Source organism: Elephas maximus, chromosome 13 (assembly GCF_024166365.1).
Source record: "Elephas maximus indicus isolate mEleMax1 chromosome 13, mEleMax1 primary haplotype, whole genome shotgun sequence".
In the NCBI taxonomy this organism is placed as follows: domain Eukaryota; kingdom Metazoa; phylum Chordata; class Mammalia; order Proboscidea; family Elephantidae; genus Elephas; species Elephas maximus.
The window spans coordinates 100,452,481-100,478,992 of record NC_064831.1 but is presented as its reverse complement, the minus strand read 5'-3'; the positions used below and the strand labels follow the sequence as shown (position 1 = coordinate 100,478,992).

The window sequence follows — 26,512 nt, the reverse complement described above, 5'->3', positions numbered from 1 at the left end:
CCATTTTCACTTGTCTAAGTGTCACCAGAGACAAGGGAGAACCGCCATCATTCACTCACCTTGAGTTCTTTCGGTGGTGAATCTCCTGAAAGCAGGTCTTTCCAAATGACAGAAAAAGACGAAAAGAGCCAAGGAATCAGCATGACCAAAATCGGTCAGGGAGGAGTTTTTGATCACTTGGTGGAGGAAAAAGGGATCCAAACGGGGGTCCACTCTGAAGCAGATCATTAACGTTAGGGAAAAGGAGTTTCTCTCTGGGCCTCAGCGGGATCCTATTGAGCATGATTTTTATGTCATCATCTCTCTTGGAGACAAGTTGAGGTGTCTTCGTTGACCCGAGACATCTCAATCCCCGGGAGAAATCACCTGAGTCTTCAAGTTCCTCACCACCGATATCGTCCATCCAGCCCGCAATCACGCAGGATGAGAAGGTTCGCACATCCTCTTCCGGTTTCCCGGGGACTAGCTTGACCCTCATGAAAGCAGGAAAACAGGCTTCGACCTTGCAATCCTTTGAGGAAGGGCAAAGAAGTAAGTCAGACATCAGACGAGAGACATTCATTGCCTAACAGCTATGCTTGTTCCACATATAGCCCAAAAGAGGGACGAAATCAAGACACACACTTCTCGCCCATTAGTGAGACTGCTGACCCTTGACAGAAAGGCAGACGCGTGCCAGATCAAGACAAGGCATAGAGGACTCCGAATGGAGAAAAGTACTCAGGAAGTCCCAGCCAAGAACAGGCTATTCATTTGATCAGCCCCGGCTAATGTCTACGAGGAAGCCGAATCTGTGTCCACAGGCACGGATCCGTGCACGAGCACTTCCAGGAAATGACATCCAAGGGTTCCCAAAACTGGGGATCTTCAAATGAGCTGTGGGACACTCGGAAGAGTGCTTTCACCAAGAATTTGGCCCCCAAATCAACTAGGCATTTCCAGAGTTTGATTTCACCCTTGTGCCATGGAGAGACACAGTCAAGGCCACCTCATTCCCAAAGAATGGGAACACAGGGAACACATCTCCTCCTGTTTATCAACCATCAGAGGATTCCTTGGCACAAAGAGAGCAGGAGTCTTATGGAACCTCTACAGGATTCCAACCAACTCTGTAGGAACAGGGATCTTTGCACATGTGCAAGGCAGCACTTACGCCTGCTTTCACTGTCTAGAGCTCCAGGGAAACATGACCTCCTGTGGCATCAACCTGAAAGTGCTCCTGACCCTCGTGTCCCCTTCACACCTGGCATCGACCCTGACTTTAGATTTTCTACGCAGTTATCTGTGCAGCTACCTTTACTTGAAAGCTGGAGCCAGCTATCAGACTACTGAGTCGCTCATCCAATTTCAAGATTCACGGGAAAAGCGACCTGCAAATCCTGCGAGTCCAGCCGCAACTGACACACGCTTTCAATTACAGCAAGTTGACCAGTCTCCTGTAGAGCTCTGAGCCATTCACATCTCATAAATATCTTGGGAAAATACATTGTTCTAGTTGGCCGTTTCTCCCATTTCGGTAGGCCGTATCGGACTTGGGCCCAGGCTATCGCAGATGACTCCAGCGCACATGTTTCAGGATTCTCTGATTCCTAAGTATCCACCCACGCACGTCACCGCCACTTAGTCAACCAGGCAAGGTCAAGCACACACCAGGGGACATGCCTCAGCCTTGTCAGCAAACCCTACTGCCTTTTGTGGTGTATCCTCACTTGCCTAAGTGTCAGATGGGGCCAGGGCAAATCACGGGAAATCCCTCACCTTTTGTCCTCGCAACGGTGAACTCCTCGGAGGCAGGTTTTGCTAAAGGACACAAAAAGAGGAAAAGAGCCAAGGAATCAACCTGACCAAAATCGGCCACCCAGGTCTTTTGGATTACTTGGTGCAGGTGAAAGAAATCAAAATGGGAGTCCGCTCTAAAGAAGATCTGTAAGGCTGGGCCAAAGGACTTTCCCACAGGGCCTCAGCATAACCTCTCTGAGCATGATTTTTAGGTCATCGTCTCTCTTCCAGACAGATTATGTCATCATTGACCCCGGCCATATCACTCCCCAGGAAAAATCCCCTGAGACCTGAAGATGCTTACCACAAATGTCTTCCTTCCACCCAGGAAGGACAGTGGATGAGAGCGTTCACACATCATCTTCCAGTTTCCCGGGCAGTTGGCTTGACCCCCATGAAAGCAGGACAAGAGACATCGACCTCACTAACCCTTTGAAAAGGGGAAATCAGTAAGACAGAGATCCCAGAAGAGAAACTCACTTCCCTAAGGCTAGGCTTTCAGCCAGACATTCGCGAACACATGGACAAAATCAACACAGCCATTTGCAACCCACTGGGGAGTCTGCTGACCCATGACAGAAGGAGAGAATCATGCAATATTCAGAAGAAGGCAGAGAGGTCTCTGGATGTAGCACAAATTTACAGGAGGACCCAGGCAAAAGGAGCCTTTGCCATTGCTTAAGCCTGACTGATGTGTTGAAGGCAGCCAACTATGCGTCCACGGGCACTGTCCAATGTGTGCGGACTCCCGGGAAATGGCACCCAAGAGTCCCCAGCACCGGGGGATCTTCAAATCAGCTGGAGGACATTTGGAAAAGAATAGCTTTCCAAGAATTCTGCCAACACTTGTTAAAATTGCCACAGTCCTTCAACGCTTTCGTTTCACCACTGAGCCATGGAGAGACACAATCGAATCTACCTCAGGCCCCAATAATCCCCAGAGAGGGAACACATCTCCTCCCGTATATCAAGCATCAGAGGATCCCGTGGGGCACACGGAAAAGGAGTTCTATGGAATCTCTACAAGATTCCAAAGATCTGTCAAGAAAATGATCTTTCCACATGTGGAAGGCAGCAGTTATGCCTGCATTGCCTGATTAGGCTGTCAGCAGATCCTGACCTCCTGTGGTATGAACCTGAAACGAGTCATGACGCTCGCGACCCACGTACCGAATGGTATTGAGCCTGGCATTAGCTTTTTGACTCAGATAGTGGTGCTGCTGCCTTTTCTTGAATGCTACAGCGAGGTATCAGGCTACTCCAGTCTTCATCCAATACCAAGATGTCTGGGAAAGACGCCCTGGAGATCCTAAGAGTCCAGTCGCAACTGACACAGGCTTTCAACTAGGGCAAGTCTCTCTGGTTTCTCCAGTAGAGCTGCTACACACTCCCATCCCGTAAAGAGTTGAGAGTTGAAAATATTCTCAAATTCCGTAGACATACCCGACTGGGAACCGGACGATCAAAAATTACTCAAGTGGAAATTCTTCTAGGTTCCTGTGCTTCCTACCTATCCACCCGTGCATATCACCGCCACTTGGTCAATAGGTCAGGTCAAGCTCAAGGCAGGGGACACGTCTCAGCTTTTCCACAAAACCCGACTGCCTCTTGGGCTCCATTTTCACTTGTCTAAGTGTCACCAGAGACAAGGGAGAACCGCCATCATTCACTCACCTTGAGTTCTTTCGGTGGTGAATCTCCTGAAAGCAGGTCTTTCCAAATGACAGAAAAAGACGAAAAGAGCCAAGGAATCAGCATGACCAAAATCGGTCAGGGAGGAGTTTTTGATCACTTGGTGGAGGAAAAAGGGATCCAAACGGGGGTCCACTCTGAAGCAGATCATTAACGTTAGGGAAAAGGAGTTTCTCTCTGGGCCTCAGCGGGATCCTATTGAGCATGATTTTTATGTCATCATCTCTCTTGGAGACAAGTTGAGGTGTCTTCGTTGACCCGAGACATCTCAATCCCCGGGAGAAATCACCTGAGTCTTCAAGTTCCTCACCACCGATATCGTCCATCCAGCCCGCAATCACGCAGGATGAGAAGGTTCGCACATCCTCTTCCGGTTTCCCGGGGACTAGCTTGACCCTCATGAAAGCAGGAAAACAGGCTTCGACCTTGCAATCCTTTGAGGAAGGGCAAAGAAGTAAGTCAGACATCAGACGAGAGACATTCATTGCCTAACAGCTATGCTTGTTCCACATATAGCCCAAAAGAGGGACGAAATCAAGACACACACTTCTCGCCCATTAGTGAGACTGCTGACCCTTGACAGAAAGGCAGACGCGTGCCAGATCAAGACAAGGCATAGAGGACTCCGAATGGAGAAAAGTACTCAGGAAGTCCCAGCCAAGAACAGGCTATTCATTTGATCAGCCCCGGCTAATGTCTACGAGGAAGCCGAATCTGTGTCCACAGGCACGGATCCGTGCACGAGCACTTCCAGGAAATGACATCCAAGGGTTCCCAAAACTGGGGATCTTCAAATGAGCTGTGGGACACTCGGAAGAGTGCTTTCACCAAGAATTTGGCCCCCAAATCAACTAGGCATTTCCAGAGTTTGATTTCACCCTTGTGCCATGGAGAGACACAGTCAAGGCCACCTCATTCCCAAAGAATGGGAACACAGGGAACACATCTCCTCCTGTTTATCAACCATCAGAGGATTCCTTGGCACAAAGAGAGCAGGAGTCTTATGGAACCTCTACAGGATTCCAACCAACTCTGTAGGAACAGGGATCTTTGCACATGTGCAAGGCAGCACTTACGCCTGCTTTCACTGTCTAGAGCTCCAGGGAAACATGACCTCCTGTGGCATCAACCTGAAAGTGCTCCTGACCCTCGTGTCCCCTTCACACCTGGCATCGACCCTGACTTTAGATTTTCTACGCAGTTATCTGTGCAGCTACCTTTACTTGAAAGCTGGAGCCAGCTATCAGACTACTGAGTCGCTCATCCAATTTCAAGATTCACGGGAAAAGCGACCTGCAAATCCTGCGAGTCCAGCCGCAACTGACACACGCTTTCAATTACAGCAAGTTGACCAGTCTCCTGTAGAGCTCTGAGCCATTCACATCTCATAAATATCTTGGGAAAATACATTGTTCTAGTTGGCCGTTTCTCCCATTTCGGTAGGCCGTATCGGACTTGGGCCCAGGCTATCGCAGATGACTCCAGCGCACATGTTTCAGGATTCTCTGATTCCTAAGTATCCACCCACGCACGTCACCGCCACTTAGTCAACCAGGCAAGGTCAAGCACACACCAGGGGACATGCCTCAGCCTTGTCAGCAAACCCTACTGCCTTTTGTGGTGTATCCTCACTTGCCTAAGTGTCAGATGGGGCCAGGGCAAATCACGGGAAATCCCTCACCTTTTGTCCTCGCAACGGTGAACTCCTCGGAGGCAGGTTTTGCTAAAGGACACAAAAAGAGGAAAAGAGCCAAGGAATCAACCTGACCAAAATCGGCCACCCAGGTCTTTTGGATTACTTGGTGCAGGTGAAAGAAATCAAAATGGGAGTCCGCTCTAAAGAAGATCTGTAAGGCTGGGCCAAAGGACTTTCCCACAGGGCCTCAGCATAACCTCTCTGAGCATGATTTTTAGGTCATCGTCTCTCTTCCAGACAGATTATGTCATCATTGACCCCGGCCATATCACTCCCCAGGAAAAATCCCCTGAGACCTGAAGATGCTTACCACAAATGTCTTCCTTCCACCCAGGAAGGACAGTGGATGAGAGCGTTCACACATCATCTTCCAGTTTCCCGGGCAGTTGGCTTGACCCCCATGAAAGCAGGACAAGAGACATCGACCTCACTAACCCTTTGAAAAGGGGAAATCAGTAAGACAGAGATCCCAGAAGAGAAACTCACTTCCCTAAGGCTAGGCTTTCAGCCAGACATTCGCGAACACATGGACAAAATCAACACAGCCATTTGCAACCCACTGGGGAGTCTGCTGACCCATGACAGAAGGAGAGAATCATGCAATATTCAGAAGAAGGCAGAGAGGTCTCTGGATGTAGCACAAATTTACAGGAGGACCCAGGCAAAAGGAGCCGTTGCCATTGCTTAAGCCTGACTGATGTGTTGAAGGCAGCCAACTATGCGTCCACGGGCACTGTCCAATGTGTGCGGACTCCCGGGAAATGGCACCCAAGAGTCCCCAGCACCGGGGGATCTTCAAATCAGCTGGAGGACATTTGGAAAAGAATAGCTTTCCAAGAATTCTGCCAACACTTGTTAAAATTGCCACAGTCCTTCAACGCTTTCGTTTCACCACTGAGCCATGGAGAGACACAATCGAATCTACCTCAGGCCCCAATAATCCCCAGAGAGGGAACACATCTCCTCCCGTATATCAAGCATCAGAGGATCCCGTGGGGCACACGGAAAAGGAGTTCTATGGAATCTCTACAAGATTCCAAAGATCTGTCAAGAAAATGATCTTTCCACATGTGGAAGGCAGCAGTTATGCCTGCATTGCCTGATTAGGCTGTCAGCAGATCCTGACCTCCTGTGGTATGAACCTGAAACTAGTCATGACGCTCGCGACCCACGTACCGAATGGTATTGAGCCTGGCATTAGCTTTTTGACTCAGATAGTGGTGCTGCTGCCTTTTCTTGAATGCTACAGCGAGGTATCAGGCTACTCCAGTCTTCATCCAATACCAAGATGTCTGGGAAAGACGCCCTGGAGATCCTAAGAGTCCAGTCGCAACTGACACAGGCTTTCAACTAGGGCAAGTCTCTCTGGTTTCTCCAGTAGAGCTGCTACACACTCCCATCCCGTAAAGAGTTGAGAGTTGAAAATATTCTCAAATTCCGTAGACATACCCGACTGGGAACCGGACGATCAAAAATTACTCAAGTGGAAATTCTTCTAGGTTCCTGTGCTTCCTACCTATCCACCCGTGCATATCACCGCCACTTGGTCAATAGGTCAGGTCAAGCTCAAAGCAGGGGACACGTCTCAGCTTTTCCACAAAACCCGACTGCCTCTTGGGCTCCATTTTCACTTGTCTAAGTGTCACCAGAGACAAGGGAGAACCGCCATCATTCACTCACCTTGAGTTCTTTCGGTGGTGAATCTCCTGAAAGCAGGTCTTTCCAAATGACAGAAAAAGACGAAAAGAGCCAAGGAATCAGCATGACCAAAATCGGTCAGGGAGGAGTTTTTGATCACTTGGTGGAGGAAAAAGGGATCCAAACGGGGGTCCACTCTGAAGCAGATCATTAACGTTAGGGAAAAGGAGTTTCTCTCTGGGCCTCAGCGGGATCCTATTGAGCATGATTTTTATGTCATCATCTCTCTTGGAGACAAGTTGAGGTGTCTTCGTTGACCCGAGACATCTCAATCCCCGGGAGAAATCACCTGAGTCTTCAAGTTCCTCACCACCGATATCGTCCATTCAGCCCGCAATCACGCAGGATGAGAAGGTTCGCACATCCTCTTCCGGTTTCCCGGGGACTAGCTTGACCCTCATGAAAGCAGGAAAACAGGCTTCGACCTTGCAATCCTTTGAGGAAGGGCAAAGAAGTAAGTCAGACATCAGACGAGAGACATTCATTGCCTAACAGCTATGCTTTTTCCACATATAGCCCAAAAGAGGGACGAAATCAAGACACACACTTCTCGCCCATTAGTGAGACTGCTGACCCTTGACAGAAAGGCAGACGCGTGCCAGATCAAGACAAGGCATAGAGGACTCCGAATGGAGAAAAGTACTCAGGAAGTCCCAGCCAAGAACAGGCTATTCATTTGATCAGCCCCGGCTAATGTCTACGAGGAAGCCGAATCTGTGTCCACAGGCACGGATCCGTGCACGAGCACTTCCAGGAAATGACATCCAAGGGTTCCCAAAACTGGGGATCTTCAAATGAGCTGTGGGACACTCGGAAGAGTGCTTTCACCAAGAATTTGGCCCCCAAATCAACTAGGCATTTCCAGAGTTTGATTTCACCCTTGTGCCATGGAGAGACACAGTCAAGGCCACCTCATTCCCAAAGAATGGGAACACAGGGAACACATCTCCTCCTGTTTATCAACCATCAGAGGTTTCCTTGGCACAAAGAGAGCAGGAGTCTTATGGAACCTCTACAGGATTCCAACGAACTCTGTAGGAACAGGGATCTTTGCACATGTGCAAGGCAGCACTTACGCCTGCTTTCACTGTCTAGAGCTCCAGGGAAACATGACCTCCTGTGGCATCAACCTGAAAGTGCTCCTGACCCTCGTGTCCCCTTCACACCTGGCATCGACCCTGACTTTAGATTTTCTACGCAGTTATCTGTGCAGCTACCTTTACTTGAAAGCTGGAGCCAGCTATCAGACTACTGAGTCGCTCATCCAATTTCAAGATTCACGGGAAAAGCGACCTGCAAATCCTGCGAGTCCAGCCGCAACTGACACACGCTTTCAATTACAGCAAGTTGACCAGTCTCCTGTAGAGCTCTGAGCCATTCACATCTCATAAATATCTTGGGAAAATACATTGTTCTAGTTGGCCGTTTCTCCCATTTCGGTAGGCCGTATCGGACTTGGACCCAGGCTATCGCAGATGACTCCAGCGCACATGTTTCAGGATTCTCTGATTCCTAAGTATCCACCCACGCACGTCACCGCCACTTAGTCAACCAGGCAAGGTCAAGCACACACCAGGGGACATGCCTCAGCCTTGTCAGCAAACCCTACTGCCTTTTGTGGTGTATCCTCACTTGCCTAAGTGTCAGATGGGGCCAGGGCAAATCACGGGAAATCCCTCACCTTTTGTCCTCGCAACGGTGAACTCCTCGGAGGCAGGTTTTGCTAAAGGACACAAAAAGAGGAAAAGAGCCAAGGAATCAACCTGACCAAAATCGGCCACCCAGGTCTTTTGGATTACTTGGTGCAGGTGAAAGAAATCAAAATGGGAGTCCGCTCTAAAGAAGATCTGTAAGGCTGGGCCAAAGGACTTTCCCACAGGGCCTCAGCATAACCTCTCTGAGCATGATTTTTAGGTCATCATCTCTCTTCCAGACAGATTATGTCATCATTGACCCCAGCCATATCACTCCCCAGGAAAAATCCCCTGAGACCTGAAGATGCTTACCACAAATGTCTTCCTTCCACCCAGGAAGGACAGTGGATGAGAGCGTTCACACATCATCTTCCAGTTTCCCGGGCAGTTGGCTTGACCCCCATGAAAGCAGGACAAGAGACATCGACCTCACTAACCCTTTGAAAAGGGGAAATCAGTAAGACAGAGATCCCAGAAGAGAAACTCACTTCCCTAAGGCTAGGCTTTCAGCCAGACATTCGCGAACACATGGACAAAATCAAGACAGCCATTTGCAACCCACTGGGGAGTCTGCTGACCCATGACAGAAGGAGAGAATCATGCAATATTCAGAAGAAGGCAGAGAGGTCTCTGGATGTAGCACAAATTTACAGGAGGACCCAGGCAAAAGGAGCCTTTGCCATTGCTTAAGCCTGACTGATGTGTTGAAGGCAGCCAACTATGCGTCCACGGGCACTGTCCAATGTGTGCGGACTCCCGGGAAATGGCACCCAAGAGTCCCCAGCACCGGGGGATCTTCAAATCAGCTGGAGGACATTTGGAAAAGAATAGCTTTCCAAGAATTCTGCCAACACTTGTTAAAATTGCCACAGTCCTTCAACGCTTTCGTTTCACCACTGAGCCATGGAGAGACACAATCGAATCTACCTCAGGCCCCAATAATCCCCAGAGAGGGAACACATCTCCTCCCGTATATCAAGCATCAGAGGATCCCGTGGGGCACACGGAAAAGGAGTTCTATGGAATCTCTACAAGATTCCAAAGATCTGTCAAGAAAATGATCTTTCCACATGTGGAAGGCAGCAGTTATGCCTGCATTGCCTGATTAGGCTGTCAGCAGATCCTGACCTCCTGTGGTATGAACCTGAAACGAGTCATGACGCTCGCGACCCACGTACCGAATGGTATTGAGCCTGGCATTAGCTTTTTGACTCAGATAGTGGTGCTGCTGCCTTTTCTTGAATGCTACAGCGAGGTATCAGGCTACTCCAGTCTTCATCCAATACCAAGATGTCTGGGAAAGACGCCCTGGAGATCCTAAGAGTCCAGTCGCAACTGACACAGGCTTTCAACTAGGGCAAGTCTCTCTGGTTTCTCCAGTAGAGCTGCTACACACTCCCATCCCGTAAAGAGTTGAGAGTTGAAAATATTCTCAAATTCCGTAGACATACCCGACTGGGAACCGGACGATCAAAAATTACTCAAGTGGAAATTCTTCTAGGTTCCTGTGCTTCCTACCTATCCACCCGTGCATATCACCGCCACTTGGTCAATAGGTCAGGTCAAGCTCAAAGCAGGGGACACGTCTCAGCTTTTCCACAAAACCCGACTGCCTCTTGGGCTCCATTTTCACTTGTCTAAGTGTCACCAGAGACAAGGGAGAACCGCCATCATTCACTCACCTTGAGTTCTTTCGGTGGTGAATCTCCTGAAAGCAGGTCTTTCCAAATGACAGAAAAAGACGAAAAGAGCCAAGGAATCAGCATGACCAAAATCGGTCAGGGAGGAGTTTTTGATCACTTGGTGGAGGAAAAAGGGATCCAAACGGGGGTCCACTCTGAAGCAGATCATTAACGTTAGGGAAAAGGAGTTTCTCTCTGGGCCTCAGCGGGATCCTATTGAGCATGATTTTTATGTCATCATCTCTCTTGGAGACAAGTTGAGGTGTCTTCGTTGACCCGAGACATCTCAATCCCCGGGAGAAATCACCTGAGTCTTCAAGTTCCTCACCACCGATATCGTCCATCCAGCCCGCAATCACGCAGGATGAGAAGGTTCGCACATCCTCTTCCGGTTTCCCGGGGACTAGCTTGACCCTCATGAAAGCAGGAAAACAGGCTTCGACCTTGCAATCCTTTGAGGAAGGGCAAAGAAGTAAGTCAGACATCAGACGAGAGACATTCATTGCCTAACAGCTATGCTTGTTCCACATATAGCCCAAAAGAGGGACGAAATCAAGACACACACTTCTCGCCCATTAGTGAGACTGCTGACCCTTGACAGAAAGGCAGACGCGTGCCAGATCAAGACAAGGCATAGAGGACTCCGAATGGAGAAAAGTACTCAGGAAGTCCCAGCCAAGAACAGGCTATTCATTTGATCAGCCCCGGCTAATGTCTACGAGGAAGCCGAATCTGTGTCCACAGGCACGGATCCGTGCACGAGCACTTCCAGGAAATGACATCCAAGGGTTCCCAAAACTGGGGATCTTCAAATGAGCTGTGGGACACTCGGAAGAGTGCTTTCACCAAGAATTTGGCCCCCAAATCAACTAGGCATTTCCAGAGTTTGATTTCACCCTTGTGCCATGGAGAGACACAGTCAAGGCCACCTCATTCCCAAAGAATGGGAACACAGGGAACACATCTCCTCCTGTTTATCAACCATCAGAGGATTCCTTGGCACAAAGAGAGCAGGAGTCTTATGGAACCTCTACAGGATTCCAACCAACTCTGTAGGAACAGGGATCTTTGCACATGTGCAAGGCAGCACTTACGCCTGCTTTCACTGTCTAGAGCTCCAGGGAAACATGACCTCCTGTGGCATCAACCTGAAAGTGCTCCTGACCCTCGTGTCCCCTTCACACCTGGCATCGACCCTGACTTTAGATTTTCTACGCAGTTATCTGTGCAGCTACCTTTACTTGAAAGCTGGAGCCAGCTATCAGACTACTGAGTCGCTCATCCAATTTCAAGATTCACGGGAAAAGCGACCTGCAAACCCTGCGAGTCCAGCCGCAACTGACACACGCTTTCAATTACAGCAAGTTGACCAGTCTCCTGTAGAGCTCTGAGCCATTCACATCTCATAAATATCTTGGGAAAATACATTGTTCTAGTTGGCCGTTTCTCCCATTTCGGTAGGCCGTATCGGACTTGGACCCAGGCTATCGCAGATGACTCCAGCGCACATGTTTCAGGATTCTCTGATTCCTAAGTATCCACCCACGCACGTCACCGCCACTTAGTCAACCAGGCAAGGTCAAGCACACACCAGGGGACATGCCTCAGCCTTGTCAGCAAACCCTACTGCCTTTTGTGGTGTATTCTCACTTGCCTAAGTGTCAGATGGGGCCAGGGCAAATCACGGGAAATCCCTCACCTTTTGTCCTCGCAACGGTGAACTCCTCGGAGGCAGGTTTTGCTAAAGGACACAAAAAGAGGAAAAGAGCCAAGGAATCAACCTGACCAAAATCGGCCACCCAGGTCTTTTGGATTACTTGGTGCAGGTGAAAGAAATCAAAATGGGAGTCCGCTCTAAAGAAGATCTGTAAGGCTGGGCCAAAGGACTTTCCCACAGGGCCTCAGCATAACCTCTCTGAGCATGATTTTTAGGTCATCATCTCTCTTCCAGACAGATTATGTCATCATTGACCCCAGCCATATCACTCCCCAGGAAAAATCCCCTGAGACCTGAAGATGCTTACCACAAATGTCTTCCTTCCACCCAGGAAGGACAGTGGATGAGAGCGTTCACACATCATCTTCCAGTTTCCCGGGCAGTTGGCTTGACCCCCATGAAAGCAGGACAAGAGACATCGACCTCACTAACCCTTTGAAAAGGGGAAATCAGTAAGACAGAGATCCCAGAAGAGAAACTCACTTCCCTAAGGCTAGGCTTTCAGCCAGACATTCGCGAACACATGGACAAAATCAAGACAGCCATTTGCAACCCACTGGGGAGTCTGCTGACCCATGACAGAAGGAGAGAATCATGCAATATTCAGAAGAAGGCAGAGAGGTCTCTGGATGTAGCACAAATTTACAGGAGGACCCAGGCAAAAGGAGCCTTTGCCATTGCTTAAGCCTGACTGATGTGTTGAAGGCAGCCAACTATGCGTCCACGGGCACTGTCCAATGTGTGCGGACTCCCGGGAAATGGCACCCAAGAGTCCCCAGCACCGGGGGATCTTCAAATCAGCTGGAGGACATTTGGAAAAGAATAGCTTTCCAAGAATTCTGCCAACACTTGTTAAAATTGCCACAGTCCTTCAACGCTTTCGTTTCACCACTGAGCCATGGAGAGACACAATCGAATCTACCTCAGGCCCCAATAATCCCCAGAGAGGGAACACATCTCCTCCCGTATATCAAGCATCAGAGGATCCCGTGGGGCACACGGAAAAGGAGTTCTATGGAATCTCTACAAGATTCCAAAGATCTGTCAAGAAAATGATCTTTCCACATGTGGAAGGCAGCAGTTATGCCTGCATTGCCTGATTAGGCTGTCAGCAGATCCTGACCTCCTGTGGTATGAACCTGAAACGAGTCATGACGCTCGCGACCCACGTACCGAATGGTATTGAGCCTGGCATTAGCTTTTTGACTCAGATAGTGGTGCTGCTGCCTTTTCTTGAATGCTACAGCGAGGTATCAGGCTACTCCAGTCTTCATCCAATACCAAGATGTCTGGGAAAGACGCCCTGGAGATCCTAAGAGTCCAGTCGCAACTGACACAGGCTTTCAACTAGGGCAAGTCTCTCTGGTTTCTCCAGTAGAGCTGCTACACACTCCCATCCCGTAAAGAGTTGAGAGTTGAAAATATTCTCAAATTCCGTAGACATACCCGACTGGGAACCGGACGATCAAAAATTACTCAAGTGGAAATTCTTCTAGGTTCCTGTGCTTCCTACCTATCCACCCGTGCATATCACCGCCACTTGGTCAATAGGTCAGGTCAAGCTCAAAGCAGGGGACACGTCTCAGCTTTTCCACAAAACCCGACTGCCTCTTGGGCTCCATTTTCACTTGTCTAAGTGTCACCAGAGACAAGGGAGAACCGCCATCATTCACTCACCTTGAGTTCTTTCGGTGGTGAATCTCCTGAAAGCAGGTCTTTCCAAATGACAGAAAAAGACGAAAAGAGCCAAGGAATCAGCATGACCAAAATCGGTCAGGGAGGAGTTTTTGATCACTTGGTGGAGGAAAAAGGGATCCAAACGGGGGTCCACTCTGAAGCAGATCATTAACGTTAGGGAAAAGGAGTTTCTCTCTGGGCCTCAGCGGGATCCTATTGAGCATGATTTTTATGTCATCATCTCTCTTGGAGACAAGTTGAGGTGTCTTCGTTGACCCGAGACATCTCAATCCCCGGGAGAAATCACCTGAGTCTTCAAGTTCCTCACCACCGATATCGTCCATCCAGCCCGCAATCACGCAGGATGAGAAGGTTCGCACATCCTCTTCCGGTTTCCCGGGGACTAGCTTGACCCTCATGAAAGCAGTAAAACAGGCTTCGACCTTGCAATCCTTTGAGGAAGGGCAAAGAAGTAAGTCAGACATCAGACGAGAGACATTCATTGCCTAACAGCTATGCTTGTTCCACATATAGCCCAAAAGAGGGACGAAATCAAGACACACACTTCTCGCCCATTAGTGAGACTGCTGACCCTTGACAGAAAGGCAGACGCGTGCCAGATCAAGACAAGGCATAGAGGACTCCGAATGGAGAAAAGTACTCAGGAAGTCCCAGCCAAGAACAGGCTATTCATTTGATCAGCCCCGGCTAATGTCTACGAGGAAGCCGAATCTGTGTCCACAGGCACGGATCCGTGCACGAGCACTTCCAGGAAATGACATCCAAGGGTTCCCAAAACTGGGGATCTTCAAATGAGCTGTGGGACACTCGGAAGAGTGCTTTCACCAAGAATTTGGCCCCCAAATCAACTAGGCATTTCCAGAGTTTGATTTCACCCTTGTGCCATGGAGAGACACAGTCAAGGCCACCTCATTCCCAAAGAATGGGAACACAGGGAACACATCTCCTCCTGTTTATCAACCATCAGAGGATTCCTTGGCACAAAGAGAGCAGGAGTCTTATGGAACCTCTACAGGATTCCAACCAACTCTGTAGGAACAGGGATCTTTGCACATGTGCAAGGCAGCACTTACGCCTGCTTTCACTGTCTAGAGCTCCAGGGAAACATGACCTCCTGTGGCATCAACCTGAAAGTGCTCCTGACCCTCGTGTCCCCTTCACACCTGGCATCGACCCTGACTTTAGATTTTCTACGCAGTTATCTGTGCAGCTACCTTTACTTGAAAGCTGGAGCCAGCTATCAGACTACTGAGTCGCTCATCCAATTTCAAGATTCACGGGAAAAGCGACCTGCAAACCCTGCGAGTCCAGCCGCAACTGACACACGCTTTCAATTACAGCAAGTTGACCAGTCTCCTGTAGAGCTCTGAGCCATTCACATCTCATAAATATCTTGGGAAAATACATTGTTCTAGTTGGCCGTTTCTCCCATTTCGGTAGGCCGTATCGGACTTGGACCCAGGCTATCGCAGATGACTCCAGCGCACATGTTTCAGGATTCTCTGATTCCTAAGTATCCACCCACGCACGTCACCGCCACTTAGTCAACCAGGCAAGGTCAAGCACACACCAGGGGACATGCCTCAGCCTTGTCAGCAAACCCTACTGCCTTTTGTGGTGTATTCTCACTTGCCTAAGTGTCAGATGGGGCCAGGGCAAATCACGGGAAATCCCTCACCTTTTGTCCTCGCAACGGTGAACTCCTTGGAGGCAGGTTTTGCTAAAGGACACAAAAAGAGGAAAAGAGCCAAGGAATCAACCTGACCAAAATCGGCCACCCAGGTGAAAGAAATCAAAATGGGAGTCCGCTCTAAAGAAGATCTGTAAGGCTGGGCCAAAGGACTTTCCCACAGGGCCTCAGCATAACCTCTCTGAGCATGATTTTTAGGTCATCATCTCTCTTCCAGACAGATTATGTCATCATTGACCCCGGCCATATCACTCCCCAGGAAAAATCCCCTGAGACCTGAAGATGCTTACCACAAATGTCTTCCTTCCACCCAGGAAGGACAGTGGATGAGAGCGTTCACACATCATCTTCCAGTTTCCCGGGCAGTTGGCTTGACCCCCATGAAAGCAGGACAAGAGACATCGACCTCACTAACCCTTTGAAAAGGGGAAATCAGTAAGACAGAGATCCCAGAAGAGAAACTCACTTCCCTAAGGCTAGGCTTTCAGCCAGACTTTCGCGAACACATGGACAAAATCAAGACAGCCATTTGCAACCCACTGGGGAGTCTGCTGACCCATGACAGAAGGAGAGAATCATGCAATATTCAGAAGAAGGCAGAGAGGTCTCTGGATGTAGCACAAATTTACAGGAGGACCCAGGCAAAAGGAGCCTTTGCCATTGCTTAAGCCTGACTGATGTGTTGAAGGCAGCCAACTATGCGTCCACGGGCACTGTCCAATGTGTGCGGACTCCCGGGAAATGGCACCCAAGAGTCCCCAGCACCGGGGGATCTTCAAATCAGCTGGAGGACATTTGGAAAAGAATAGCTTTCCAAGAATTCTGCCAACACTTGTTAAATTTGCCACAGTCCTTCAACGCTTTCGTTTCACCACTGAGCCATGGAGAGACACAATCGAATCTACCTCAGGCCCCAATAATCCCCAGAGAGGGAACACATCTCCTCCCGTATATCAAGCATCAGAGGATCCCGTGGGGCACACGGAAAAGGAGTTCTATGGAATCTCTACAAGATTCCAAAGATCTGTCAAGAAAATGATCTTTCCACATGTGGAAGGCAGCAGTTATGCCTGCATTGCCTGATTAGGCTGTCAGCAGATCCTGACCTCCTGTGGTATGAACCTGAAACTAGTCATGACGCTCGCGACCCACGTACCGAATGGTATTGAGCCTGGCATTAGCTTTTTGACTCAGATAGTGGTGCTGCTGCCTTTTCTTGAATGCTACAGCGAGGTATCAGGCTACTCCAGTCTTCATCCAATACCAAGATGTCTGGGAAAGACGCCCTGGAGATCCTAAGAGTCCAGTCGCAACTGACACAGGCTTTCAACTAGGGCAAGTCTCTCTGGTTTCTCCAGTAGAGCTGCTACACACTCCCATCCCGTAAAGAGTTGAGAGTTGAAAATATTCTCAAATTCCGTAGACATACCCGACTGGGAACCGGACGATCAAAAATTACTCAAGTGGAAATTCTTCTAGGTTCCTGTGCTTCCTACCTATCCACCCGTGCATATCACCGCCACTTGGTCAATAGGTCAGGTCAAGCTCAAAGCAGGGGACACGTCTCAGCTTTTCCACAAAACCCGACTGCCTCTTGGGCTCCATTTTCACTTGTCTAAGTGTCACCAGAGACAAGGGAGAACCGCCATCATTCACTCACCTTGAGTTCTTTCGGTGGTGAATCTCCTGAAAGCAGGTCTTTCCAAATGACAGAAAAAGACGAAAAGAGCCAAGGAATCAGCATGACCAAAATCGGTCAGGGAGGAGTTTTTGATCACTTGGTGGAGGAAAAAGGGATCCAAACGGGGGTCCACTCTGAAGCAGATCATTAACGTTAGGGAAAAGGAGTTTCTCTCTGGGCCTCAGCGGGATCCTATTGAGCATGATTTTTATGTCATCATCTCTCTTGGAGACAAGTTGAGGTGTCTTCGTTGACCCGAGACATCTCAATCCCCGGGAGAAATCACCTGAGTCTTCAAGTTCCTCACCACCGATATCGTCCATCCAGCCCGCAATCACGCAGGATGAGAAGGTTCGCACATCCTCTTCCGGTTTCCCGGGGACTAGCTTGACCCTCATGAAAGCAGGAAAACAGGCTTCGACCTTGCAATCCTTTGAGGAAGGGCAAAGAAGTAAGTCAGACATCAGACGAGAGACATTCATTGCCTAACAGCTATGCTTTTTCCACATATAGCCCAAAAGACGGACGAAATCAAGACACACACTTCTCGCCCATTAGTGAGACTGCTGACCCTTGACAGAAAGGCAGACGCGTGCCAGATCAAGACAAGGCATAGAGGACTCCGAATGGAGAAAAGTACTCAGGAAGTCCCAGCCAAGAACAGGCTATTCATTTGATCAGCCCCGGCTAATGTCTACGAGGAAGCCGAATCTGTGTCCACAGGCACGGATCCGTGCACGAGCACTTCCAGGAAATGACATCCAAGGGTTCCCAAAACTGGGGATCTTCAAATGAGCTGTGGGACACTCGGAAGAGTGCTTTCACCAAGAATTTGGCCCCCAAATCAACTAGGCATTTCCAGAGTTTGATTTCACCCTTGTGCCATGGAGAGACACAGTCAAGGCCACCTCATTCCCAAAGAATGGGAACACAGGGAACACATCTCCTCCTGTTTATCAACCATCAGAGGATTCCTTGGCACAAAGAGAGCAGGAGTCTTATGGAACCTCTACAGGATTCCAACCAACTCTGTAGGAACAGGGATCTTTGCACATGTGCAAGGCAGCACTTACGCCTGCTTTCACTGTCTAGAGCTCCAGGGAAACATGACCTCCTGTGGCATCAACCTGAAAGTGCTCCTGACCCTCGTGTCCCCTTCACACCTGGCATCGACCCTGACTTTAGATTTTCTACGCAGTTATCTGTGCAGCTACCTTTACTTGAAAGCTGGAGCCAGCTATCAGACTACTGAGTCGCTCATCCAATTTCAAGATTCACGGGAAAAGCGACCTGCAAACCCTGCGAGTCCAGCCGGAACTGACACACGCTTTCAATTACAGCAAGTTGACCAGTCTCCTGTAGAGCTCTGAGCCATTCACATCTCATAAATATCTTGGGAAAATACATTGTTCTAGTTGGCCGTTTCTCCCATTTCGGTAGGCCGTATCGGACTTGGACCCAGGCTATCGCAGATGACTCCAGCGCACATGTTTCAGGATTCTCTGATTCCTAAGTATCCACCCACGCACGTCACCGCCACTTAGTCAACCAGGCAAGGTCAAGCACACACCAGGGGACATGCCTCAGCCTTGTCAGCAAACCCTACTGCCTTTTGTGGTGTATTCTCACTTGCCTAAGTGTCAGATGGGGCCAGGGCAAATCACGGGAAATCCCTCACCTTTTGTCCTCGCAACGGTGAACTCCTTGGAGGCAGGTTTTGCTAAAGGACACAAAAAGAGGAAAAGAGCCAAGGAATCAACCTGACCAAAATCGGCCACCCAGGTGAAAGAAATCAAAATGGGAGTCCGCTCTAAAGAAGATCTGTAAGGCTGGGCCAAAGGACTTTCCCACAGGGCCTCAGCATAACCTCTCTGAGCATGATTTTTAGGTCATCATCTCTCTTCCAGACAGATTATGTCATCATTGACCCCGGCCATATCACTCCCCAGGAAAAATCCCCTGAGACCTGAAGATGCTTACCACAAATGTCTTCCTTCCACCCAGGAAGGACAGTGGATGAGAGCGTTCACACATCATCTTCCAGTTTCCCGGGCAGTTGGCTTGACCCCCATGAAAGCAGGACAAGAGACATCGACCTCACTAACCCTTTGAAAAGGGGAAATCAGTAAGACAGAGATCCCAGAAGAGAAACTCACTTCCCTAAGGCTAGGCTTTCAGCCAGACTTTCGCGAACACATGGACAAAATCAAGACAGCCATTTGCAACCCACTGGGGAGTCTGCTGACCCATGACAGAAGGAGAGAATCATGCAATATTCAGAAGAAGGCAGAGAGGTCTCTGGATGTAGCACAAATTTACAGGAGGACCCAGGCAAAAGGAGCCTTTGCCATTGCTTAAGCCTGACTGATGTGTTGAAGGCAGCCAACTATGCGTCCACGGGCACTGTCCAATGTGTGCGGACTCCCGGGAAATGGCACCCAAGAGTCCCCAGCACCGGGGGATCTTCAAATCAGCTGGAGGACATTTGGAAAAGAATAGCTTTCCAAGAATTCTGCCAACACTTGTTAAATTTGCCACAGTCCTTCAACGCTTTCGTTTCACCACTGAGCCATGGAGAGACACAATCGAATCTACCTCAGGCCCCAATAATCCCCAGAGAGGGAACACATCTCCTCCCGTATATCAAGCATCAGAGGATCCCGTGGGGCACACGGAAAAGGAGTTCTATGGAATCTCTACAAGATTCCAAAGATCTGTCAAGAAAATGATCTTTCCACATGTGGAAGGCAGCAGTTATGCCTGCATTGCCTGATTAGGCTGTCAGCAGATCCTGACCTCCTGTGGTATGAACCTGAAACGAGTCATGACGCTCGCGACCCACGTACCGAATGGTATTGAGCCTGGCATTAGCTTTTTGACTCAGATAGTGGTGCTGCTGCCTTTTCTTGAATGCTACAGCGAGGTATCAGGCTACTCCAGTCTTCATCCAATACCAAGATGTCTGGGAAAGACGCCCTGGAGATCCTAAGAGTCCAGTCGCAACTGACACAGGCTTTCAACTAGGGCAAGTCTCTCTGGTTTCTCCAGTAGAGCTGCTACACACTCCCATCCCGTAAAGAGTTGAGAGTTGAAAATATTCTCAAATTCCGTAGACATACCCGACTGGGAACCGGACGATCAAAAATTACTCAAGTGGAAATTCTTCTAGGTTCCTGTGCTTCCTACCTATCCACCCGTGCATATCACCGCCACTTGGTCAATAGGTCAGGTCAAGCTCAAAGCAGGGGACACGTCTCAGCTTTTCCACAAAACCCGACTGCCTCTTGGGCTCCATTTTCACTTGTCTAAGTGTCACCAGAGACAAGGGAGAACCGCCATCATTCACTCACCTTGAGTTCTTTCGGTGGTGAATCTCCTGAAAGCAGGTCTTTCCAAATGACAGAAAAAGACGAAAAGAGCCAAGGAATCAGCATGACCAAAATCGGTCAGGGAGGAGTTTTTGATCACTTGGTGGAGGAAAAAGGGATCCAAACGGGGGTCCACTCTGAAGCAGATCATTAACGTTAGGGAAAAGGAGTTTCTCTCTGGGCCTCAGCGGGATCCTATTGAGCATGATTTTTATGTCATCATCTCTCTTGGAGACAAGTTGAGGTGTCTTCGTTGACCCGAGACATCTCAATCCCCGGGAGAAATCACCTGAGTCTTCAAGTTCCTCACCACCGATATCGTCCATCCAGCCCGCAATCACGCAGGATGAGAAGGTTCGCACATCCTCTTCCGGTTTCCCGGGGACTAGCTTGACCCTCATGAAAGCAGGAAAACAGGCTTCGACCTTGCAATCCTTTGAGGAAGGGCAAAGAAGTAAGTCAGACATCAGACGAGAGACATTCATTGCCTAACAGCTATGCTTTTTCCACATATAGCCCAAAAGAGGGACGAAATCAAGACACACACTTCTCGCCCATTAGTGAGACTGCTGACCCTTGACAGAAAGGCAGACGCGTGCCAGATCAAGACAAGGCATAGAGGACTCCGAATGGAGAAAAGTACTCAGGAAGTCCCAGCCAAGAACAGGCTATTCATTTGATCAGCCCCGGCTAATGTCTACGAGGAAGCCGAATCTGTGTCCACAGGCACGGATCCGTGCACGAGCACTTCCAGGAAATGACATCCAAGGGTTCCCAAAACTGGGGATCTTCAAATGAGCTGTGGGACACTCGGAAGAGTGCTTTCACCAAGAATTTGGCCCCCAAATCAACTAGGCATTTCCAGAGTTTGATTTCACCCTTGTGCCATGGAGAGACACAGTCAAGGCCACCTCATTCCCAAAGAATGGGAACACAGGGAACACATCTCCTCCTGTTTATCAACCATCAGAGGATTCCTTGGCACAAAGAGAGCAGGAGTCTTATGGAACCTCTACAGGATTCCAACCAACTCTGTAGGAACAGGGATCTTTGCACATGTGCAAGGCAGCACTTACGCCTGCTTTCACTGTCTAGAGCTCCAGGGAAACATGACCTCCTGTGGCATCAACCTGAAAGTGCTCCTGACCCTCGTGTCCCCTTCACACCTGGCATCGACCCTGACTTTAGATTTTCTACGCAGTTATCTGTGCAGCTACCTTTACTTGAAAGCTGGAGCCAGCTATCAGACTACTGAGTCGCTCATCCAATTTCAAGATTCACGGGAAAAGCGACCTGCAAACCCTGCGAGTCCAGCCGGAACTGACACACGCTTTCAATTACAGCAAGTTGACCAGTCTCCTGTAGAGCTCTGAGCCATTCACATCTCATAAATATCTTGGGAAAATACATTGTTCTAGTTGGCCGTTTCTCCCATTTCGGTAGGCCGTATCGGACTTGGACCCAGGCTATCGCAGATGACTCCAGCGCACATGTTTCAGGATTCTCTGATTCCTAAGTATCCACCCACGCACGTCACCGCCACTTAGTCAACCAGGCAAGGTCAAGCACACACCAGGGGACATGCCTCAGCCTTGTCAGCAAACCCTACTGCCTTTTGTGGTGTATTCTCACTTGCCTAAGTGTCAGATGGGGCCAGGGCAAATCACGGGAAATCCCTCACCTTTTGTCCTCGCAACGGTGAACTCCTTGGAGGCAGGTTTTGCTAAAGGACACAAAAAGAGGAAAAGAGCCAAGGAATCAACCTGACCAAAATCGGCCACCCAGGTGAAAGAAATCAAAATGGGAGTCCGCTCTAAAGAAGATCTGTAAGGCTGGGCCAAAGGACTTTCCCACAGGGCCTCAGCATAACCTCTCTGAGCATGATTTTTAGGTCATCATCTCTCTTCCAGACAGATTATGTCATCATTGACCCCGGCCATATCACTCCCCAGGAAAAATCCCCTGAGACCTGAAGATGCTTACCACAAATGTCTTCCTTCCACCCAGGAAGGACAGTGGATGAGAGCGTTCACACATCATCTTCCAGTTTCCCGGGCAGTTGGCTTGACCCCCATGAAAGCAGGACAAGAGACATCGACCTCACTAACCCTTTGAAAAGGGGAAATCAGTAAGACAGAGATCCCAGAAGAGAAACTCACTTCCCTAAGGCTAGGCTTTCAGCCAGACTTTCGCGAACACATGGACAAAATCAAGACAGCCATTTGCAACCCACTGGGGAGTCTGCTGACCCATGACAGAAGGAGAGAATCATGCAATATTCAGAAGAAGGCAGAGAGGTCTCTGGATGTAGCACAAATTTACAGGAGGACCCAGGCAAAAGGAGCCTTTGCCATTGCTTAAGCCTGACTGATGTGTTGAAGGCAGCCAACTATGCGTCCACGGGCACTGTCCAATGTGTGCGGACTCCCGGGAAATGGCACCCAAGAGTCCCCAGCACCGGGGGATCTTCAAATCAGCTGGAGGACATTTGGAAAAGAATAGCTTTCCAAGAATTCTGCCAACACTTGTTAAATTTGCCACAGTCCTTCAACGCTTTCGTTTCACCACTGAGCCATGGAGAGACACAATCGAATCTACCTCAGGCCCCAATAATCCCCAGAGAGGGAACACATCTCCTCCCGTATATCAAGCATCAGAGGATCCCGTGGGGCACACGGAAAAGGAGTTCTATGGAATCTCTACAAGATTCCAAAGATCTGTCAAGAAAATGATCTTTCCACATGTGGAAGGCAGCAGTTATGCCTGCATTGCCTGATTAGGCTGTCAGCAGATCCTGACCTCCTGTGGTATGAACCTGAAACGAGTCATGACGCTCGCGACCCACGTACCGAATGGTATTGAGCCTGGCATTAGCTTTTTGACTCAGATAGTGGTGCTGCTGCCTTTTCTTGAATGCTACAGCGAGGTATCAGGCTACTCCAGTCTTCATCCAATACCAAGATGTCTGGGAAAGACGCCCTGGAGATCCTAAGAGTCCAGTCGCAACTGACACAGGCTTTCAACTAGGGCAAGTCTCTCTGGTTTCTCCAGTAGAGCTGCTACACACTCCCATCCCGTAAAGAGTTGAGAGTTGAAAATATTCTCAAATTCCGTAGACATAACCGACTGGGAACCGGACGATCAAAAATTACTCAAGTGGAAATTCTTCTAGGTTCCTGTGCTTCCTAACTATCCACCCGTGCATATCACCGCCACTGGGTCAATAGGTCAGGTCAAGCTCAAAGCAGGGGACACGTCTCAGCTTTTCCACAAAACCCGACTGCCTCTTGGGCTCCATTTTCACTTGTCTAAGTGTCACCAGAGACAAGGGAGAACCGCCATCATTCACTCACCTTGAGTTCTTTCGGTGGTGAATCTCCTGAAAGCAGGTCTTTCCAAATGACAGAAAAAGACGAAAAGAGCCAAGGAATCAGCATGACCAAAATCGGTCAGGGAGGAGTTTTTGATCACTTGGTGGAGGAAAAAGGGATCCAAACGGGGGTCCACTCTGAAGCAGATCATTAACGTTAGGGAAAAGGAGTTTCTCTCTGGGCCTCAGCGGGATCCTATTGAGCATGATTTTTATGTCATCATCTCTCTTGGAGACAAGTTGAGGTGTCTTCGTTGACCCGAGACATCTCAATCCCCGGGAGAAATCACCTGAGTCTTCAAGTTCCTCACCACCGATATCGTCCATCCAGCCCGCAATCACGCAGGATGAGAAGGTTCGCACATCCTCTTCCGGTTTCCCGGGGACTAGCTTGACCCTCATGAAAGCAGGAAAACAGGCTTCGACCTTGCAATCCTTTGAGGAAGGGCAAAGAAGTAAGTCAGACATCAGACGAGAGACATTCATTGCCTAACAGCTATGCTTTTTCCACATATAGCCCAAAAGAGGGACGAAATCAAGACACACACTTCTCGCCCATTAGTGAGACTGCTGACCCTTGACAGAAAGGCAGACGCGTGCCAGATCAAGACAAGGCATAGAGGACTCCGAATGGAGAAAAGTACTCAGGAAGTCCCAGCCAAGAACAGGCTATTCATTTGATCAGCCCCGGCTAATGTCTACGAGGAAGCCGAATCTGTGTCCACAGGCACGGATCCGTGCACGAGCACTTCCAGGAAATGACATCCAAGGGTTCCCAAAACTGGGGATCTTCAAATGAGCTGTGGGACACTCGGAAGAGTGCTTTCACCAAGAATTTGGCCCCCAAATCAACTAGGCATTTCCAGAGTTTGATTTCACCCTTGTGCCATGGAGAGACACAGTCAAGGCCACCTCATTCCCAAAGAATGGGAACACAGGGAACACATCTCCTCCTGTTTATCAACCATCAGAGGATTCCTTGGCACAAAGAGAGCAGGAGTCTTATGGAACCTCTACAGGATTCCAACCAACTCTGTAGGAACAGGGATCTTTGCACATGTGCAAGGCAGCACTTACGCCTGCTTTCACTGTCTAGAGCTCCAGGGAAACATGACCTCCTGTGGCATCAACCTGAAAGTGCTCCTGACCCTCGTGTCCCCTTCACACCTGGCATCGACCCTGACTTTAGATTTTCTACGCAGTTATCTGTGCAGCTACCTTTACTTGAAAGCTGGAGCCAGCTATCAGACTACTGAGTCGCTCATCCAATTTCAAGATTCACGGGAAAAGCGACCTGCAAATCCTGCGAGTCCAGCCGCAACTGACACACGCTTTCAATTACAGCAAGTTGACCAGTCTCCTGTAGAGCTCTGAGCCATTCACATCTCATAAATATCTTGGGAAAATACATTGTTCTAGTTGGCCGTTTCTCCCATTTCGGTAGGCCGTATCGGACTTGGGCCCAGGCTATCGCAGATGACTCCAGCGCACATGTTTCAGGATTCTCTGATTCCTAAGTATCCACCCACGCACGTCACCGCCACTTAGTCAACCAGGCAAGGTCAAGCACACACCAGGGGACATGCCTCAGCCTTGTCAGCAAACCCTACTGCCTTTTGTGGTGTATCCTCACTTGCCTAAGTGTCAGATGGGGCCAGGGCAAATCACGGGAAATCCCTCACCTTTTGTCCTCGCAACGGTGAACTCCTCGGAGGCAGGTTTTGCTAAAGGACACAAAAAGAGGAAAAGAGCCAAGGAATCAACCTGACCAAAATCGGCCACCCAGGTCTTTTGGATTACTTGGTGCAGGTGAAAGAAATCAAAATGGGAGTCCGCTCTAAAGAAGATCTGTAAGGCTGGGCCAAAGGACTTTCCCACAGGGCCTCAGCATAACCTCTCTGAGCATGATTTTTAGGTCATCGTCTCTCTTCCAGACAGATTATGTCATCATTGACCCCGGCCATATCACTCCCCAGGAAAAATCCCCTGAGACCTGAAGATGCTTACCACAAATGTCTTCCTTCCACCCAGGAAGGACAGTGGATGAGAGCGTTCACACATCATCTTCCAGTTTCCCGGGCAGTTGGCTTGACCCCCATGAAAGCAGGACAAGAGACATCGACCTCACTAACCCTTTGAAAAGGGGAAATCAGTAAGACAGAGATCCCAGAAGAGAAACTCACTTCCCTAAGGCTAGGCTTTCAGCCAGACATTCGCGAACACATGGACAAAATCAAGACAGCCATTTGCAACCCACTGGGGAGTCTGCTGACCCATGACAGAAGGAGAGAATCATGCAATATTCAGAAGAAGGCAGAGAGGTCTCTGGATGTAGCACAAATTTACAGGAGGACCCAGGCAAAAGGAGCCGTTGCCATTGCTTAAGCCTGACTGATGTGTTGAAGGCAGCCAACTATGCGTCCACGGGCACTGTCCAATGTGTGCGGACTCCCGGGAAATGGCACCCAAGAGTCCCCAGCACCGGGGGATCTTCAAATCAGCTGGAGGACATTTGGAAAAGAATAGCTTTCCAAGAATTCTGCCAACACTTGTTAAAATTGCCACAGTCCTTCAACGCTTTCGTTTCACCACTGAGCCATGGAGAGACACAATCGAATCTACCTCAGGCCCCAATAATCCCCAGAGAGGGAACACATCTCCTCCCGTATATCAAGCATCAGAGGATCCCGTGGGGCACACGGAAAAGGAGTTCTATGGAATCTCTACAAGATTCCAAAGATCTGTCA

The 26,512-nt window shown here is 49.3% G+C and overlaps 16 non-coding genes across 16 annotated transcripts; all 16 read right to left on the bottom strand.

Moving 5' to 3' along the window:
• Positions 1 to 256: 256 nt before the first annotated feature.
• Positions 257 to 337, bottom strand: LOC126057526 (small nucleolar RNA SNORD115). The gene has a single exon (XR_007512609.1). It is a non-coding gene; the product is annotated as a small nucleolar RNA SNORD115 (small nucleolar RNA).
• Positions 338 to 1,955: 1,618 nt separating this feature from the next.
• On the bottom strand, positions 1,956 to 2,033 carry LOC126057950 (small nucleolar RNA SNORD115). The gene has a single exon (XR_007513023.1). It is a non-coding gene; the product is annotated as a small nucleolar RNA SNORD115 (small nucleolar RNA).
• A 1,617-nt stretch (positions 2,034 to 3,650) lies between these two features.
• Positions 3,651 to 3,731, bottom strand: LOC126057525 (small nucleolar RNA SNORD115). Its single transcript, XR_007512608.1, has one exon. It is a non-coding gene; the product is annotated as a small nucleolar RNA SNORD115 (small nucleolar RNA).
• A 1,618-nt stretch (positions 3,732 to 5,349) lies between these two features.
• Positions 5,350 to 5,427, bottom strand: LOC126057949 (small nucleolar RNA SNORD115). Its single transcript, XR_007513022.1, has one exon. It is a non-coding gene; the product is annotated as a small nucleolar RNA SNORD115 (small nucleolar RNA).
• Positions 5,428 to 7,044: 1,617 nt separating this feature from the next.
• On the bottom strand, positions 7,045 to 7,125 carry LOC126057524 (small nucleolar RNA SNORD115). Its single transcript, XR_007512607.1, has one exon. It is a non-coding gene; the product is annotated as a small nucleolar RNA SNORD115 (small nucleolar RNA).
• A 1,618-nt stretch (positions 7,126 to 8,743) lies between these two features.
• Positions 8,744 to 8,821, bottom strand: LOC126057888 (small nucleolar RNA SNORD115). Its single transcript, XR_007512961.1, has one exon. It is a non-coding gene; the product is annotated as a small nucleolar RNA SNORD115 (small nucleolar RNA).
• Positions 8,822 to 10,438: 1,617 nt separating this feature from the next.
• LOC126057523 (small nucleolar RNA SNORD115) lies at positions 10,439 to 10,519 on the bottom strand. Its single transcript, XR_007512606.1, has one exon. It is a non-coding gene; the product is annotated as a small nucleolar RNA SNORD115 (small nucleolar RNA).
• A 1,618-nt stretch (positions 10,520 to 12,137) lies between these two features.
• LOC126057887 (small nucleolar RNA SNORD115) lies at positions 12,138 to 12,215 on the bottom strand. Its single transcript, XR_007512959.1, has one exon. It is a non-coding gene; the product is annotated as a small nucleolar RNA SNORD115 (small nucleolar RNA).
• A 1,617-nt stretch (positions 12,216 to 13,832) lies between these two features.
• LOC126057521 (small nucleolar RNA SNORD115) lies at positions 13,833 to 13,913 on the bottom strand. Its single transcript, XR_007512605.1, has one exon. It is a non-coding gene; the product is annotated as a small nucleolar RNA SNORD115 (small nucleolar RNA).
• A 1,595-nt stretch (positions 13,914 to 15,508) lies between these two features.
• Positions 15,509 to 15,586, bottom strand: LOC126057885 (small nucleolar RNA SNORD115). The gene has a single exon (XR_007512957.1). It is a non-coding gene; the product is annotated as a small nucleolar RNA SNORD115 (small nucleolar RNA).
• A 1,617-nt stretch (positions 15,587 to 17,203) lies between these two features.
• Positions 17,204 to 17,284, bottom strand: LOC126057520 (small nucleolar RNA SNORD115). The gene has a single exon (XR_007512604.1). It is a non-coding gene; the product is annotated as a small nucleolar RNA SNORD115 (small nucleolar RNA).
• Positions 17,285 to 18,879: 1,595 nt separating this feature from the next.
• On the bottom strand, positions 18,880 to 18,957 carry LOC126057884 (small nucleolar RNA SNORD115). Its single transcript, XR_007512956.1, has one exon. It is a non-coding gene; the product is annotated as a small nucleolar RNA SNORD115 (small nucleolar RNA).
• A 1,617-nt stretch (positions 18,958 to 20,574) lies between these two features.
• LOC126057519 (small nucleolar RNA SNORD115) lies at positions 20,575 to 20,655 on the bottom strand. The gene has a single exon (XR_007512603.1). It is a non-coding gene; the product is annotated as a small nucleolar RNA SNORD115 (small nucleolar RNA).
• A 1,595-nt stretch (positions 20,656 to 22,250) lies between these two features.
• LOC126057883 (small nucleolar RNA SNORD115) lies at positions 22,251 to 22,328 on the bottom strand. The gene has a single exon (XR_007512955.1). It is a non-coding gene; the product is annotated as a small nucleolar RNA SNORD115 (small nucleolar RNA).
• Positions 22,329 to 23,945: 1,617 nt separating this feature from the next.
• Positions 23,946 to 24,026, bottom strand: LOC126057518 (small nucleolar RNA SNORD115). Its single transcript, XR_007512602.1, has one exon. It is a non-coding gene; the product is annotated as a small nucleolar RNA SNORD115 (small nucleolar RNA).
• Positions 24,027 to 25,644: 1,618 nt separating this feature from the next.
• LOC126057946 (small nucleolar RNA SNORD115) lies at positions 25,645 to 25,722 on the bottom strand. The gene has a single exon (XR_007513020.1). It is a non-coding gene; the product is annotated as a small nucleolar RNA SNORD115 (small nucleolar RNA).
• Positions 25,723 to 26,512: the final 790 nt, after the last annotated feature.